General features: G+C 45.8%; 1 long non-coding RNA gene across 1 annotated transcript in view; it reads right to left on the bottom strand.

Annotated features, from left to right (window-relative positions):
• The window catches only part of LOC139052275 (uncharacterized), a 38,864-nt gene extending 29,465 nt beyond the window's left edge, over positions 1-9,399 (bottom strand). Inside the window, exon 1 of the long non-coding RNA XR_011509810.1 lies at positions 9,180-9,399. This is a non-coding gene — a long non-coding RNA (uncharacterized lncRNA). The remainder of the gene's footprint in view (positions 1-9,179) is intronic.
• Between the last annotated feature and the right edge of the window lie 4,877 nt (positions 9,400-14,276).

Genomic DNA, 14,276 nt, shown 5'->3' with positions numbered 1-14,276 from the left:
CCCCCCACTATGTAACGAAAATAATACTTCACCAGATATGAAGGTGCTAGCCATCACTGCACCTGGCTACTGGGTAGCTTTTTTTTGCAACAGGTAAGCATGGAGGAAAAAAAAACAGCGTTGCGATAACTAAGCCTTGGCATTCATTAACCAGTAATAAAGAAATGCTATAAATGAAGATATAACAGTGTAACTTGCCTACTTTGGGTGTTTATTCCAACTGGGACCAATGCTCAGCATATTACATTAAGAAGATGCAAAGCAGCAAGCTACTTGAATGCACATGCACAAATGTCAAGTGTGGCCTGTGCTTTAGACACAGCATTTAACTCAAGCCCTGTGCACTGCTGTTTGCACCTCACTATGGGGTAATGGTCTACAACACTCAACTAAGGTGCAGGATGTTGTGAGAATAGAACACAAGAGAGCTCAGGAGCTTGCAGCCCCTGTCGGCTGAGTAACACGACTAATTTCGGCCTATTGCTGACCGACTGAAAACATGCAAGTTTTAAACTGACAAACACACGAGCTTCTGTCATTGTTGTACAGCATTAAATTTGGTTAAATGGCGTGAGATCAGAAAATCTTTCAGAAGAAAAAAGTATTTATTACACCCATTTCTAGAAAACATGCTTCAATAAAGAGGTTCTAAATTCACAAGTTTCATGGGAATTACAAACAAAATTATAATTACTTTGTTAAATTCGTTATTTTGTTATAACCCATTTCGTTAAGACAAGGTTTGACTGTCGCATTGTGATGCAAGCAGCTGCACTCATTTTTTTCGCCCCACTCACAGCATATGAAACAGCCTTAAAGCTACAAACATGGACAGACCGCAGCTGCACATGCTATGGGCAGCTGCCACCTGGCATGGTTATCATGGTAGCGGTACTAGTACATAAAAGCATCCCGCAGACAAGCTTAGTCGAAGCACCTTTAGGCTCCAGAATTACATATATTCAATGGCCACCGTGGTAGCTAAACTGGTAAAGCACTGAACATGTAATATGGAAGGTAAGGCTCCCACTTGTGGCAAGTTGCCTTTTTGTCCACTTTTTAATTTCTTTTATTATTTCTACGTTCAATTAAAATTAAAATTTATTTTCTCTATAACATCTTTAGATTCATAGTCTGTTTGCTTCATGTAGTGGTAAATAATGAAAAATCAAGTCCCTCAGTTCCCCTGTATCCTTCTCGCTCATCATACAAAGCGGCCGCACTTTAAGCCATAACAGCACTGCCACACTGAGAATACCAACAAAAAGAGAAAGGAAAAAGAGAGGTTTAGCTTGAAAAATGATGATAGTGGAAAGTATTCAGCAGGTGAAAGCTTCCATCCTATTTCTGTAGTGCTTCTAGTCGAAAACACTTAGTAGGGGCTCTAGAAAAGGTGTACAATTAAACAATGCATGACAGACAATACATGGCTTTTCACTTATTTTTACAGGAGTAAAAAGAAATGCTAACACAAAGGCATGCCAGTTTAAAGAAATTTATTAAGTAAGGTTAACAGTATTCCAAATCATGCTACTGAAATTAACTGCAGTGGTAAAAAGCCAGCTCAATGTGGATAATTGAATAAAAATATTTAAAACATGCTATAAAGAGATGAAGTTGCACTTGAAAATCTGTTACCTGTATGTTTACTCATGTCACCAAAGAATGTTAAATTTTAAACTTCATATTAATACTTTATTCGTATTCAGGAAGGGTGTGGCTAGGCATGCAGGGACAAAAAAGGCAGGACTGCTCATATTGAGGTGGCTTGCGTGTCGAACCTGAAAGTCATTACTGCACTAAAATGTGCAGTGACAGCTGAATGTGTTTGCTAAGGCTACCACAAATGCTGTGTGGCCTTCAAGATAGGTCCTATATCTTGCATTTCGGGAGGGAATGTTCTGGTGATAGCCACTGGAAGCCGTCTTCACAATGTCACAGCATGCGGTAGCCACGAGGAACTGTGCCTCTCCATTCGGTGAGAAGCTCAAGGCGATTTATGTGGTTGCTCAGGCGCAGTGTACCCACTAATGTCTGGTGGCCAGGAGCAAGAGGATCGCGGCAACCTGAACTCTAGACGTAGGAGGCTGTCAGGATGCAAATTGCAACAGGGTGTCGGTCCTGACTTGTGTGTAAGAGAGGTGCCGTCTTTTTGGCATGTTTTGACTGTAGAAAGTGCAGGTGGCACAATGCTGCAAGCTGGCAAGGTGAACTTGGAGGGTTCTGGTTTGGGGTAGCCAGATGGTAGAGCAATATCCCAGGATAGGCAGTACGAGGGCAGCATTTAGCAGCCGGAAAGTGGGTGGCATACTTAAGGTGTTGTGCATAGCAAATGCAAGCATTCAGCGGGACCTCGTGACAGTGGGAGGCACCTGGGCAGTAAAGGGCAGCCACAAATCCAATTCCACACCAAGCACAGTTGTTGTCCCATGTCTACGTTCACAGCCTACACAAGTTAGCACAAGGGCTTTGCAAGGATGGCACAGTCCAGTAATCGTCATTTCACAAGATTTGTCGGTGTTTACGGGCAGCTGACGTTGCTCAGTCCACCGATGACTAAGGTAAGCCCAAAGAGAGGCCAGTCAGAGATGCTATGGATGGGCCGAAGGAGCATAATGTCATCAGCATAGAGAAATGGCATGGAGGTAAGGTTTTGTGCGATGCTGCCAATGTATATGGGTGAAGCCACTGAAAAACAGGGAGGATCGCGAAGTGCGAGACAAAATAAAAAAGAACTTGGTGGTCATGCCGTATGTACATGGCATTTCTCATAGACTGAAAAAGGTTGCGGCAAGAAACAACGTCAGTTTGGTTTGTTCTGCGCCTTGTAAGCTTGCAAAACTTTGCAGTAGGGTCTCGCAGCACAGTTCGCGAAAGAGTACGTGCAATACCAAGCATGTTGTGAAGCACCGCACGTGCAACACATGTGTAGTGTACAGTATCCCTTTGACATGTGGTAGAGATTATGTAGGACAAACCGGTCGCTGTGTCAATGATCGCATGCGTGAGCATGCAAATCTAATACCCACAGGCACAGGAGGTAATCTTCCGCTGCATTGTAAGGAGTGCGGTTGTGATCCTATCTTCAATGACGTTTCAATCTTGGCGAAGGCTAAGACTCAGCAGGAAAGAGAACTGATTGAAGCCTATCGCATCTATAAACTTGGCCCCGAGAAGTGTGTAAGCGCGCCATCTGTGTTCCTAACCAAGAAAGAGCTTTTATTTCTTGATAACTGTAGATGTGTATAGATAAGGTGTTGACCGTGTTTTTGTTTGGTTGTGCCTGCGCATGTTTAGTACGGACTTGGGGGACGTCGTTTTCATGAATAAAGTTCAGTTGTTAGTCCAGCCACCTTCCTGTCTCTTTGTCTATGTCTGCCTCTCGATTTTTTCCTACTCTAAAGTTTGCTGGCATTCTCCTAGCATAAGGTAACCTGTGACGCCTTGATGAGGACTTGGGCTAGGGAGGCAGCCAATGCTACCGAGTTTCTGTGGTCTTTTGGCCCACCATCTTTGTGTGCTTGGAAAAAAGCAAAAGAGGATTCCCAAGATGTTCATAAGAAGAAAAAAGTGTTGAGTTTTGCGGAATGTGGTCTCCCAGATAAAGTTCAAAGGGTTTTGAGCTGCGGGCCTAAATTTTGTAATGAGGTTAACGAGACACCGCTCGGACTCCTTACCATGGTTAGGAAAGTTGGGCGATGTGCAGAGGCCGAAGAGAAAGCTAGATGTATTTCCGAAGGTGTCGACTGCCTGTCAAGTAGAAAGCCGTGTTCACTTAGGGCAACGCTAGCGGTGAGCAAAACAATTCATTACCTCAGGAAGAATAATCTCTCTTTGCTGACGGCTGATAAGGAGGGTGGTTTCGTCGTGTTGCCCAAAACTATGTATCATGAAAAGGCTAAGCAGGCTATTGAAAAGAATTTTGTTCCCTTGGAAAGATCTGTCAGGAAAGTAAAAGCAGAGGCATTAAAACTGTGTGAACAGATCAATTTGACAGGACTACAAAAGTCTGTAAAAGCTGCGAATATGCCGGGGCTGAACGTATTTTTTTTCTCCAAAAACCCACAAAGAAGGCATGCCTCTCTGAGCAATTGTATCCAAGAAAGAAGCCTGGCAAGGTCTGGTATCAAAATACCTACAAAAGCATCTTAGCCAAATAGACGTAGAAGATCCTTTTCATGTGAGCAACTCAAAGGATGTGACTGAATTTTTGGGTGAGCAAGATGGTGCTTCACGAGCCAATTTTGCTTTTTTTCAGTTGATATTGAGGAGCTCTTTTATTCCATTCCCCAAACAGAGTTGTTAGACGCAGTAAAAGAGCGGATTGAAAGCTGGGGGGCTGTCCAGTTCCAAAATAGTAGCGGGGTTTCCGTAAATGACTTTGTAGCATTAGTTGAGTGCTACCTCTCTTCCACCTACATTTGTTTTAACGACAAGTTGTTCGTGCAAAAAGATGGTATTTGCATAGGCTCCTGCATAGCTGCAATACTTAGCAAAATATTTTTAGGCCAATTTGACAAGCGCGTGGCAGCGTGCATAAAAGAGGAAAAACATGTTGTGAGGTGTTTTAGATATGTCGATGATTTTATTGTGTTTGTGAATGTTGACAACGAGAGTGACAAACCACAGGTTGTAAAAAGTGTTTTAGAGATTTTCGGTGATTGTTCTGGCAAACTAAGGTTCACACATGAAGTACCGATGAACGGGTGTCTTCAATTCTTCGAGCTGTGTCTGTACTTTGGCACAGGGCACATCTGCTGGTCGTACCAGCCACGCACAAAAAAGGAAACTTTAGCATACAATTCGGCTCACTCAAAATTGGTTAAGAGGGGCATGGCAAAAGATTGCCTGCGTGGTGCTCTCAAAAGTCTTGCCACCATAAAATTGAGGTTAGCTTGCAGATGCAAGTGCTCCGGTTGCAGAACGCCAGTTTTCCAAAAAATATCGTGATGGCTGTGGCGGAATGCTTCCTGAAAGAAATCAGGGCAGGTGGGCGCCCTGGCGTGGCAGCCGAAAAAAAGCTGCAAGAAGCTGAAGCGTACCGATATACCGTATGTGCACCAGCTGAGAAAAGTTGGAGAAGTGCGGCGTGGAGGTGATGTTCACTGCCCCCGAAAAGCTGGTGCGCATGTGCAAAGCCGTAAACGAAAAGAAAAAAACCGGTCTGCGCCATAAAACATGAATGCAAGTTTGTACCCTGCATTGTTGGGGTCGTATACCGCATACCTCTCTCTTGTGGTAGACGCTACGTGGGGCAGTCTGGCTGCTGCCTAAATGAACGGCTACGAGAGCACCGAACGCTGTTAGATTCATTAGCGGGGGGCGGCCATTCGGCCAAGCATTGTAAGCGGTGTGGGTACGTGCCTGCATTTGATTCCATGTGTGTGCTTGGTAGGGGGGGCGCAAGGTGGGGGCGCGAGATTTGTGAGGCATATCACATTGACAGGGAAGGTGATAACTGTGTCAGCACGACATCACTTGCCTTGTCCAAAAAAGAAAAAAAATGTACTTACAGAATATTTTGCCACATTTTGATTAGTTTGTGCTTGTACTGTTTTAACCCTGTGTGCGCATGCACCACCGAAATGTATTTATGTATTTTCTCTCACAGTAAAACCTCAGTTGGTGTTTAGCGCGCGTCCTGTCGTCTTCTCTCTTTGTGTCCCTGTTATTTGCGCTAATATTTTGATTAATGATGACACACCAACTAGCCCAGCTTTCTGCCTTGATTGCAGTAGGAGGCCACAGGCTCAAGACAGGTCCAGCTGAATGAGCTCATACGGAGTGCCTTGATTGAGATGGGTCCTTATTACATGCACAAGGGTGCCAAGAGCAGCTTCGCAACTGCGGTTGCAATGAAAGCTGTGTTGAGCCGGGGTGAGAAGATTATGCGCATCAAGGCTGCATTAAGGACATGTTGAAAGGTGCAACACACGATAGAAGTGTTGGTGGTGGGACGGTATAACCGTACGTTAGCACATGCACAGTGGTCATAATGCACTGGCGTGATGTAAGCAAGCCTTCATGCAACAGGGAACATACCCAAGTCCAGAATTTGTAAGAGGCACAGGAAATGGGCCATTGACAGAGCTGCGGACTTGAAGATGAGTGGGTGGATGCCATCGGAACTGCAGCTTTGAAAAGGTTCAATGTGTGGCACTGGTTCTAAGACATCTTCAACTGTTCTTTGTAGGGTAGGAAGACACAGGTTTAGCAGGTATGGGAGGGTTGTTGGCAAGTTGGGAGGTAAAAGAAGGCGGTGCTGTGCTTGTTGCCCATATTGAGGAGAAATGGTCGCTGAATGCTCCAGCGATGAAAGCTGGCGAAGACATTGTGTAATCATTGATAAATAGGAAAGGACACCAAGTCTCCATCCATTGGGAGTTTATGTGTGCCCAAAATAGCTTCAGCTGCTTAACTGCTGCGTCAGTAAAATCCGCGATGAAGTGTTGGTGGGTGATGTGGATTTCCTTCTTGACCTTCCGCTGTAGGTGTTTAGCAGCTAGCAGGGAATTTCAGGAGTGGCTTTTCATTGCGCAACAGGGCATCGTGTGGGCATGGTGCTACATATTGAGGTACCATGAGGGGAACTGATATGTTCTGTCACAGATCTAAATGTTGCACGGAGGTTATCAAAGTGACAGAACTTTTTTCCAATTATGCAAAAGGTTCCCAGACATTTTTAGCAATATTCTTGCCAACCACAAAAGCAATGAAAAATTGTGATGGACACGCAAGAGGTACAGAAGTGCAGTCAGCGAAGTGTACGAACAGATTGATTTGCCCTGCTTGCAACCTGCTATGCATAATTTGGAAAAATAAGTGGACACTCATTAATACTTATTCACTAATACTTTTGCACGCTATGTACCCACTCACACTTGTCGGTACTCACGTTCCTATATATGCTCTCCAACACTCACTCGTGTTCACAGTCACTTCCATTCACACTTACCGGCAACCACTTGCGCTCACACTAACGTCCAGTCCCACTAACCGGCACTCACTTATAAATGTACTCGCATCCACTCGCACTCGCAGATAGTCAAGTCCATACTCACGTCCACTCAAACTCACAGTGACTGACTCAAGTTAACTGGCACTCACTCCAGTTCACACATGATGGCACTCGCTCCTGTTAATACCCACGTCTGCTCACATAAACACTCCACCTCACCTCTTTGATACAGGGTGGTACAACATATTCTTGTCTTGCTTTAGCGCAACTCAGTTTGAGTATGAAAGAAAGAGCACAGGCAGGCAACAGGATGAGCGCTATTTGTATGAGTCGGGTGACAGATGAGCGCGGCAAGGTTGTAGAAGTTACAGGACGCTTTTAATGCGAAAGCATAATATGTTCCATTATGCAAAAATCCAGCGCTGTAGTCGGTGGTGTGACCGAATGATGGTGCCAAAAGCGGCCGACAGCAAAGAGTAAAGACACAAAAAAATACTCGGATTCATGTCAAATTTTCAGGAAGGTTCCCGTAAACGTAAATCCCATATTACGCAAATTTCAGTCTGGGTGGGAATCGAACCCGGGCCTCTGCGGTGTGAGATTAGCATGTTTCCGTGATGCAATGCCGGCTCCACAGTTCTGGTCGACTGACTGTGTGCCTGGCACGTGCGCCATTGCACGTCATGTCGCTGACGAAACATGTTGCCTAGTGTGTGCGTCGTTGGGCACGTGGCAGCACAGCCAATGGGTAGCACCACATAATGAGTGTATAAATTGAGTGCATAAAGTAAAGCATTAATGTCCAATTGAACGCCACTAAGCGGTCCTTCGGATTATGAACTCCTTGTGGGCAAGCGAGTGCTTTGAGATGCTTGGTGCGATTTTGGTAGGCCTTAACAAGGCACAGTTAAAATGCAGGCGAGGGCTTGCGCGGTCAAGGAATGTGCAGAAAAAACAAAAAAATTGAACGAAAGGACTATAATGCTTTCGCATTCACTCGCTCAAGCAGTGTTAAGTGTATCCGCCACATTTTTCCATGTGCATAAAAGCAAGATGGCATGAAGACGGTGTGTGTCCAGTGTGCTTTGGCTTGACTCAGCTCGTTAGGCAGCACATTGATAAGTCCATTACGAACCAAAGTGCTCGTGCTTTCTAGAAGGGGTGTGATCTTATAAAGGTTTAGAAAGATAAATTTCGCTTGTCCTTGTTTGATTGATTAGAATTGTGCTTTCATCAACAAAAGTGCCATTCTGACCAATGATGGTTCGACAACATATGTATGATAGCGACTGTCTAACGGTGACGCCATGGCAAGGACAGAATAATCCCGATCGAATGACAATATGATTACGATAGAATGACGAAGACTGAGGTTGATGGAACGACGAAGGCATTATGGCAACGGCGGCATGACGACAATGGGATGATGTTATTCATGTGACGACAATGATAAAACGACAGCGTGACGACGACGGCATGGCGACGACTGTGCGATGGCCATGGCATAACGACAGTCGCATGACAAAAATTAGGCAGAGACACTTAAGACTACTTACGTGTGGGAATGCGAAAGTTTTTTTTCGGCGCGTCCCTTGTTTACGCAAGCTCTCGCCTGCGTTTTAACTGCGCCTCGGTAAGACCAAATGAAGACCCGCCAAGCGTCTCAACGCGAGGAGTTCGTACCTCGAAGGACCGCTCAGCGGCATTCAATTGGACATTAATGATTTTTTTTTAGTTGCTGGGTGCTTTGTTCGTCGCAACGACAGATTTGATTTTTTACAAGTACTGCTCCAGGAGGGCACTTGTAACCGGCAAACGGAGGCCTCTGGTGGGCACCTTAGATTATAATAACGCTGCCTAAATGTACGTCGGACGTATGTACCTGCTTTGCTTCCGTTTCGCTAGCTTCGCGGCTCCCACCTACAGATTTTTGCACATGTTTTTTGCAGAAGGACGTTTATTTAACTCAAGGGCTTTTGAAAAGCCACGGAGAGCAGCATACAAAAAGCCTGGCACGAGCGAAGATACGGCCCCTACTGCTCCCCCAGTAAAATCAGTGATGTTATTGTAGGTAGTGCGCCGTAAGACGTGAGAAAGTCTGTCAGACGTGCACCCAGCAACGAAAGAAGCACTCCGCGACTGCTACAACAGCAGTCAGAACCTCGCCCATCTTCGTTACGTAAAAAGAAACCGAAGTGACAAATAAACAAACAGCATTCACCAGTTCCTCTAGGTTCAAAGTTCTCTGATGTCCAACACGGTCTTCGGTTGCCGAATATACAGAACAGCTGTACAGGTCTATCATGTGCGACGAAACTGCCTGCCTCATAGAATAAAGAACCCCTGCCTTCCATGGCGAAAAAGCGCGTTCGCGCGGTGTTCTGGCTTGACTAGAGTTGACTGGTTTGAAGCATGGCGGCTACACGTTAACCACGACCTACTGGAACTCCAGACCTGCACAGATATCCGGCTCCTATGGGAGCAGCTTGCGCCCACTTTCGTTCAACCGACGGCCGTAGGGGGCGCTTTTATAACCTGTCCGTCTGCTACGCGGTGGGCGGCTGTGCAGCGTTGTAATTAGTACGGCAGCTGTTGTGTTGTGACGAACTGCTTGTCTAGTTGATGATTTTTGCTAACACAGCGACAGTGATGTCACAAGGCTTTGATCGGTCACTTGGCTCCAAAAGTTGACTGCCCGAACGTAAAAAATGTCGGAGCGTGTAGTCCGCTGCTCTCTAAAATTGCGTTAAATAGCCGCTCCTATTGCCTTTTTCAAGCAGATTATTGTAAATCACATTGTGTGTAGAGTTCGCAAAGTACACAACAGTTTCATTGTACACGTTGTAAAATTCGCTTCTACGCTCTTTAGAAACTCGAAAACACCGTAATGTTCGACGACTAGAACGATTACCACTCATTTTAACTCTTAAATGTTGTCCGTGAATGCGTCGAGTTGAAAAAGTGAATTACGCACACAGCTTCACTGCGTACGTATCTTAAGCACCGCCGTTATGCTGCCGCTGTACCACGCAGAAAAGCAAGCTTTGCAGTTTGAAAATAGTCCCGTGAGACAATTTAAGGCTTGCAGTGCAGCACGTTTTATAGCACTGCGATCGCTTAATTTTTTTAAAGCTTTCTACTGAGCTAGACATCCAACGACAATAAAAACAAGGTATGCTCACCTTTCCTTGAAACAGAATCGATCAACCTATTGCACATATCGGGCGGAGGACTTATAGTCGTGTATACTTTTACTATATACTTCTACCAGGTCATCTGCTTTCACTACGGCACACAGCAGTAAATCCTAATGTCATCTACGACACTAGGCTATCTGTAAACAACTAAAAAAAAACTAGATTATCCTATGATTAAGACAATTTTTCCAGTCTCTTACGGAGGCTAGGAAAGGGAAATTTCTGCCGTCGATCTAGCATTGCAGCTGCCACCTATGCTCGTTGTTTACATTTCTTGCACCGCTGCTCCTCTTGTAGTTTCACTATTCAAACGCAAAGCATTCGCAAATATGTTTTCTTTTGTATATTTGTGAATTTATTCATTTACCGCCAATACAAGAGCTTTGTGCCTGCCGAAATGGCAAGACAAGCGCTGAACAGATCGCAGAAGCAGACGACAGCGAACAGGTTATAACTAGCGCCGCTCTGCTCGTACATTCTTTCCCTAGCGGCGAAAGGGGGCGAACTAGACAAGGCGTGCTGGAGGAGGGAGTTCTGTGCAGGTCTGGAGTTCAGTAGATCGTGATTTGGACGAGCACATCATAATTGGATTACAGTGCTCTAGAATATGGGTAGTGGGTTCAGGGAGCGGCCGCCGGTGAGGCGGCTTGTGTCGACGATACCAGATGGCGCCACCAGAGCATAGGCTGTGTGAGATGCGGCGCGCTGCGCCGTGGCTGCGCACTGTGTATAGAATTGTCGCAGAAATAAACAAGGCTCTGTCTTTTAAAAGAGGTCCTACAAATAGGTGAGGCTGTACACAGATATTGTCGGCGAATCAAGAGAATTAGATATAGTAGTAGCCAACAGCCGATAGCGCGGTCGTGCGGACGAGCGGCCCCGTTGATCCTTCGCAACGCTGATCGTGCTCTTTTGCAGGTACGGCCCCCATATTTCAACGTTAGTGCATAGTAGTATTATCGCCGCCCATAGGAAAGGCTGAGTAAAGGGAGAGGAGTAAACATTCTATAGATCATCGGGGTTATCCAGCCGCCCACTCGAAACTGTCGGCAAACGTGGCCGAGCGTACTCCAGCTTGAGCCATCGGAAGTGTTTTAGTAGAGGGGCGGGGCAACGAGAAATCGCAATAAAAAAAAAAAACGCTTCACTTAGAGACCGTTGTGTGTACCGCGAACTATATCCGAATGCGATAATATTAAGTGTGGTATGCATGCCCCTGCTTTAATTGTTCTGATGCATGCATTTCTTTTTCTTCAAAACGAAGGGTCAATTGCCGCCGATGTATAAACGCTGATGAATGCAAGACAAGACAAAATAACTTTCATAAAATAAAGCACTCCTTTATTGCAGCGCTCCAACTATGCCCAATGTGAAACAAATTCTTGAATTTAGCCGCGCGACTATGAGCACTTGCCCATATCTTAGCATGAAGCTTCTTTTTCCTTCGAGCTTCTCGCGACTCATTGATTAATTGAACATAAAAATGTAACCTTGTCAAAACATAAAACTTGACAATGCTGGCTGTGAGCGCTTCTGAATGCTGGCTGCACCCTACACCACATGAAATCTGAGATTTGCCCAGCACCATAACATCTACTATTCTGTTACTGCACAGGCTTTCCTGACTAAAAAAAGTTGTGAAAAGGTTTTCCAGCCTTCTCACCGTCAAAAAAAGCACGCGGGACGGGTAGAGCAACCCTCCTTTGTCACAAATTGCAGTGAACTCATTGTCCTGGCTTTTCTCATTTGGCGCCTGTAGCAGCAAGTTTTTGCATTCGACACAGTCACTGCGTGCAATGAACTTGCGCGCTACATAACCTGCCATGTAGTGTATTAGCCGGTCATCGCTGTTTTCAATGACATAACCGCTGTGATCTGGAGATATTTGGCGTAGTTTGCCTTCAGCCAATGAGAGATTGCCCGACTCTATGAGTTTGTCAATGTCTTCCTCTGCAGTGTTGGCATCATATGCATCCAGCAAGGAACTAAGTGGCTCATTGCTGTCGGCGTTTCCTGATCTCACTACGCTCGCTAGATTATAAAACGAAAGACAATTCACTACAATAAAAAAATTGGGTTGATGTAGGGTGATCATTAGATCCACAGGACTGCCTTACGATACCGAAAAAGTTCTCCAATAGATCCTGGCTCAAGCGCGATGTCATTAAATACTTAAAGCCCTGTGTACTCAGGCAGCTGGGTAGGACTGCTAGCCGCGCGGGCGGGCGCGCCGAGCCTACAGCCCACGCTACAACAGCGCCACCGCTTAGATCCGGGACCTGTCGACACTCGCCGCCTCACCGCATCGCATGGAGCGCGGCGGCTCCTGAACCCACTACCCCATATTCTAGAGCACTGTAATTGGATTTCTCCGCTCTTTCTACGCTAGCGCGAGAAGTGGTCGCGAGAGAGAAATGTGGGGACTTTCGGTCCTTGAGATTTCGCCTAGGTACTACGGAGAAGAAAGTTGCTAGCTCCGTTCTTCCCTAGCAAAGCTGGCAACGCAATTATGACGCAATCAACAGAATGCGTGGCCGGCAAGGCGAAGAAGCCGTGCCCAAGGCCAGTTTGTTGCGACGGTTATAGCATATCAAATTTTTATAGTCGCAGGGGGATACGTTTGGAAGTGAGGTGTCTTCTCGGATAACTTTAAAGGGACCCTGAAACGATTTTGGCGATTTTCTACAAACGTACTGAGTCGTTAGAGTAGGTTCTTCTGATCATTAATTGATGCATCTAAGTGCTCTGCGTAAAGCGTGTAATTTATTATAAGGTTTTAAAAATACACATCGCTGCCGATCGCAGCGCACTGCTCGGCGGAATTTTAAGCCACCCCTACCCATATGATGCAAATAACCCATATTACGTCACATGGGCGAGCTATCTGATTGGCTGACCAGGGCGCGTGGTCGATAATTTTTCCAACTTTATGGTGAACAAATGATGCTCGTAATAGTTGGAATGTTAGTTACTTTGTTTTTGCAAGAAGAAAATAACTTGAAGAGAATACACAAGAATAGTTTTTTAGTACACTTCAGCACTTCCGGCACACAGCAAGTGTCGTCTGCTTGTGTTACAACGTACTCCATTTTGACGAGAGATCCGCGGTCAGAGTCGGTCTCAGTCTTTTCGCGAGCACTATGATTCGACTTTGTTGCCTTGTGGACTGCAAACCTAGCGACCTGCAAACCGCGAGTCCAGTATTAGGGCAAACGCAAGCGCAAGGGGACAGGGTCTGGCCGCTTGACTGTGCCGGGATGAGCCACGAGATGAGCAGAAGGGCAAATGTGAACGGTCTGCACGGTGCAGCCACCTGGTGGCACAGAGCTCAACCATACACAGTAGCAGCAACGAAGTGTATTCTTTGCTGCTGGTGTGTATTTTTCGCAGGAGTGTAATCATCAACACGTTGATTTATAAATGTTTAAAATGCTTTACACTTGGTTAGAGCAATATTAGCGCTTTGTTTGACTGGTTAAGTGCTGCGCCAGCAAGTGTCTGGACCGTGCAGACCGATCAGCTGCTCACGTACGTCTACGCTAAAGTTCCTTCATCAGCTTGAGTTTATGCCTCCAGTCATTTGCCGAAATGACCAGCTTGCATGTTTTTAGCGGAGTTCCGGACACGTTCGGCGCTACGACAGAATGCTCGCAACGCACGCTGCTTCGATAGCTCTCGGTCGACGGCCAAGCGGCTAGCGGAGAGGTCTCGCGCGGGAGGGGGCGTGCTCCTAAACAACCGGAAGTGAGCGATGTGACGTCGCATCGTGACGCTGAACCAGTGAAGGCGGAGCTTAGCGCCGCTCGCTCGGCGAGCGAGTTGAGGAGGAAAAGCATAGCTAGGGAGGAGGCAGTGGCGTAGCCAGAAATTTCGTTCGGGGGGGGCTCACATTGCAGCTCGGCCTCCTCCTAAGAGGAAAAATTAGGTCGGATGCTCCTATCTAAATACACGTAGAAGGAAAATTAGTTTTTCTCGGCAACCACTGCACCAAATTTGATTATATTTGTTGCAGTTAAAAGAAAAACCTAAATTCTAGTGCCTGTTTGTCTCAAATTTTCGATTTATGTCGTCAATATTTTTTTCAAAAGTGGCACAAATCGAAAAGTTTCAGAAAACGAAAC

The sequence above is a fragment of the Dermacentor albipictus genome, unplaced genomic scaffold, assembly GCF_038994185.2.
Source record: "Dermacentor albipictus isolate Rhodes 1998 colony unplaced genomic scaffold, USDA_Dalb.pri_finalv2 scaffold_21, whole genome shotgun sequence".
In the NCBI taxonomy this organism is placed as follows: domain Eukaryota; kingdom Metazoa; phylum Arthropoda; class Arachnida; order Ixodida; family Ixodidae; genus Dermacentor; species Dermacentor albipictus.
This window is presented reverse-complemented; position numbering and strand designations above follow the sequence as displayed.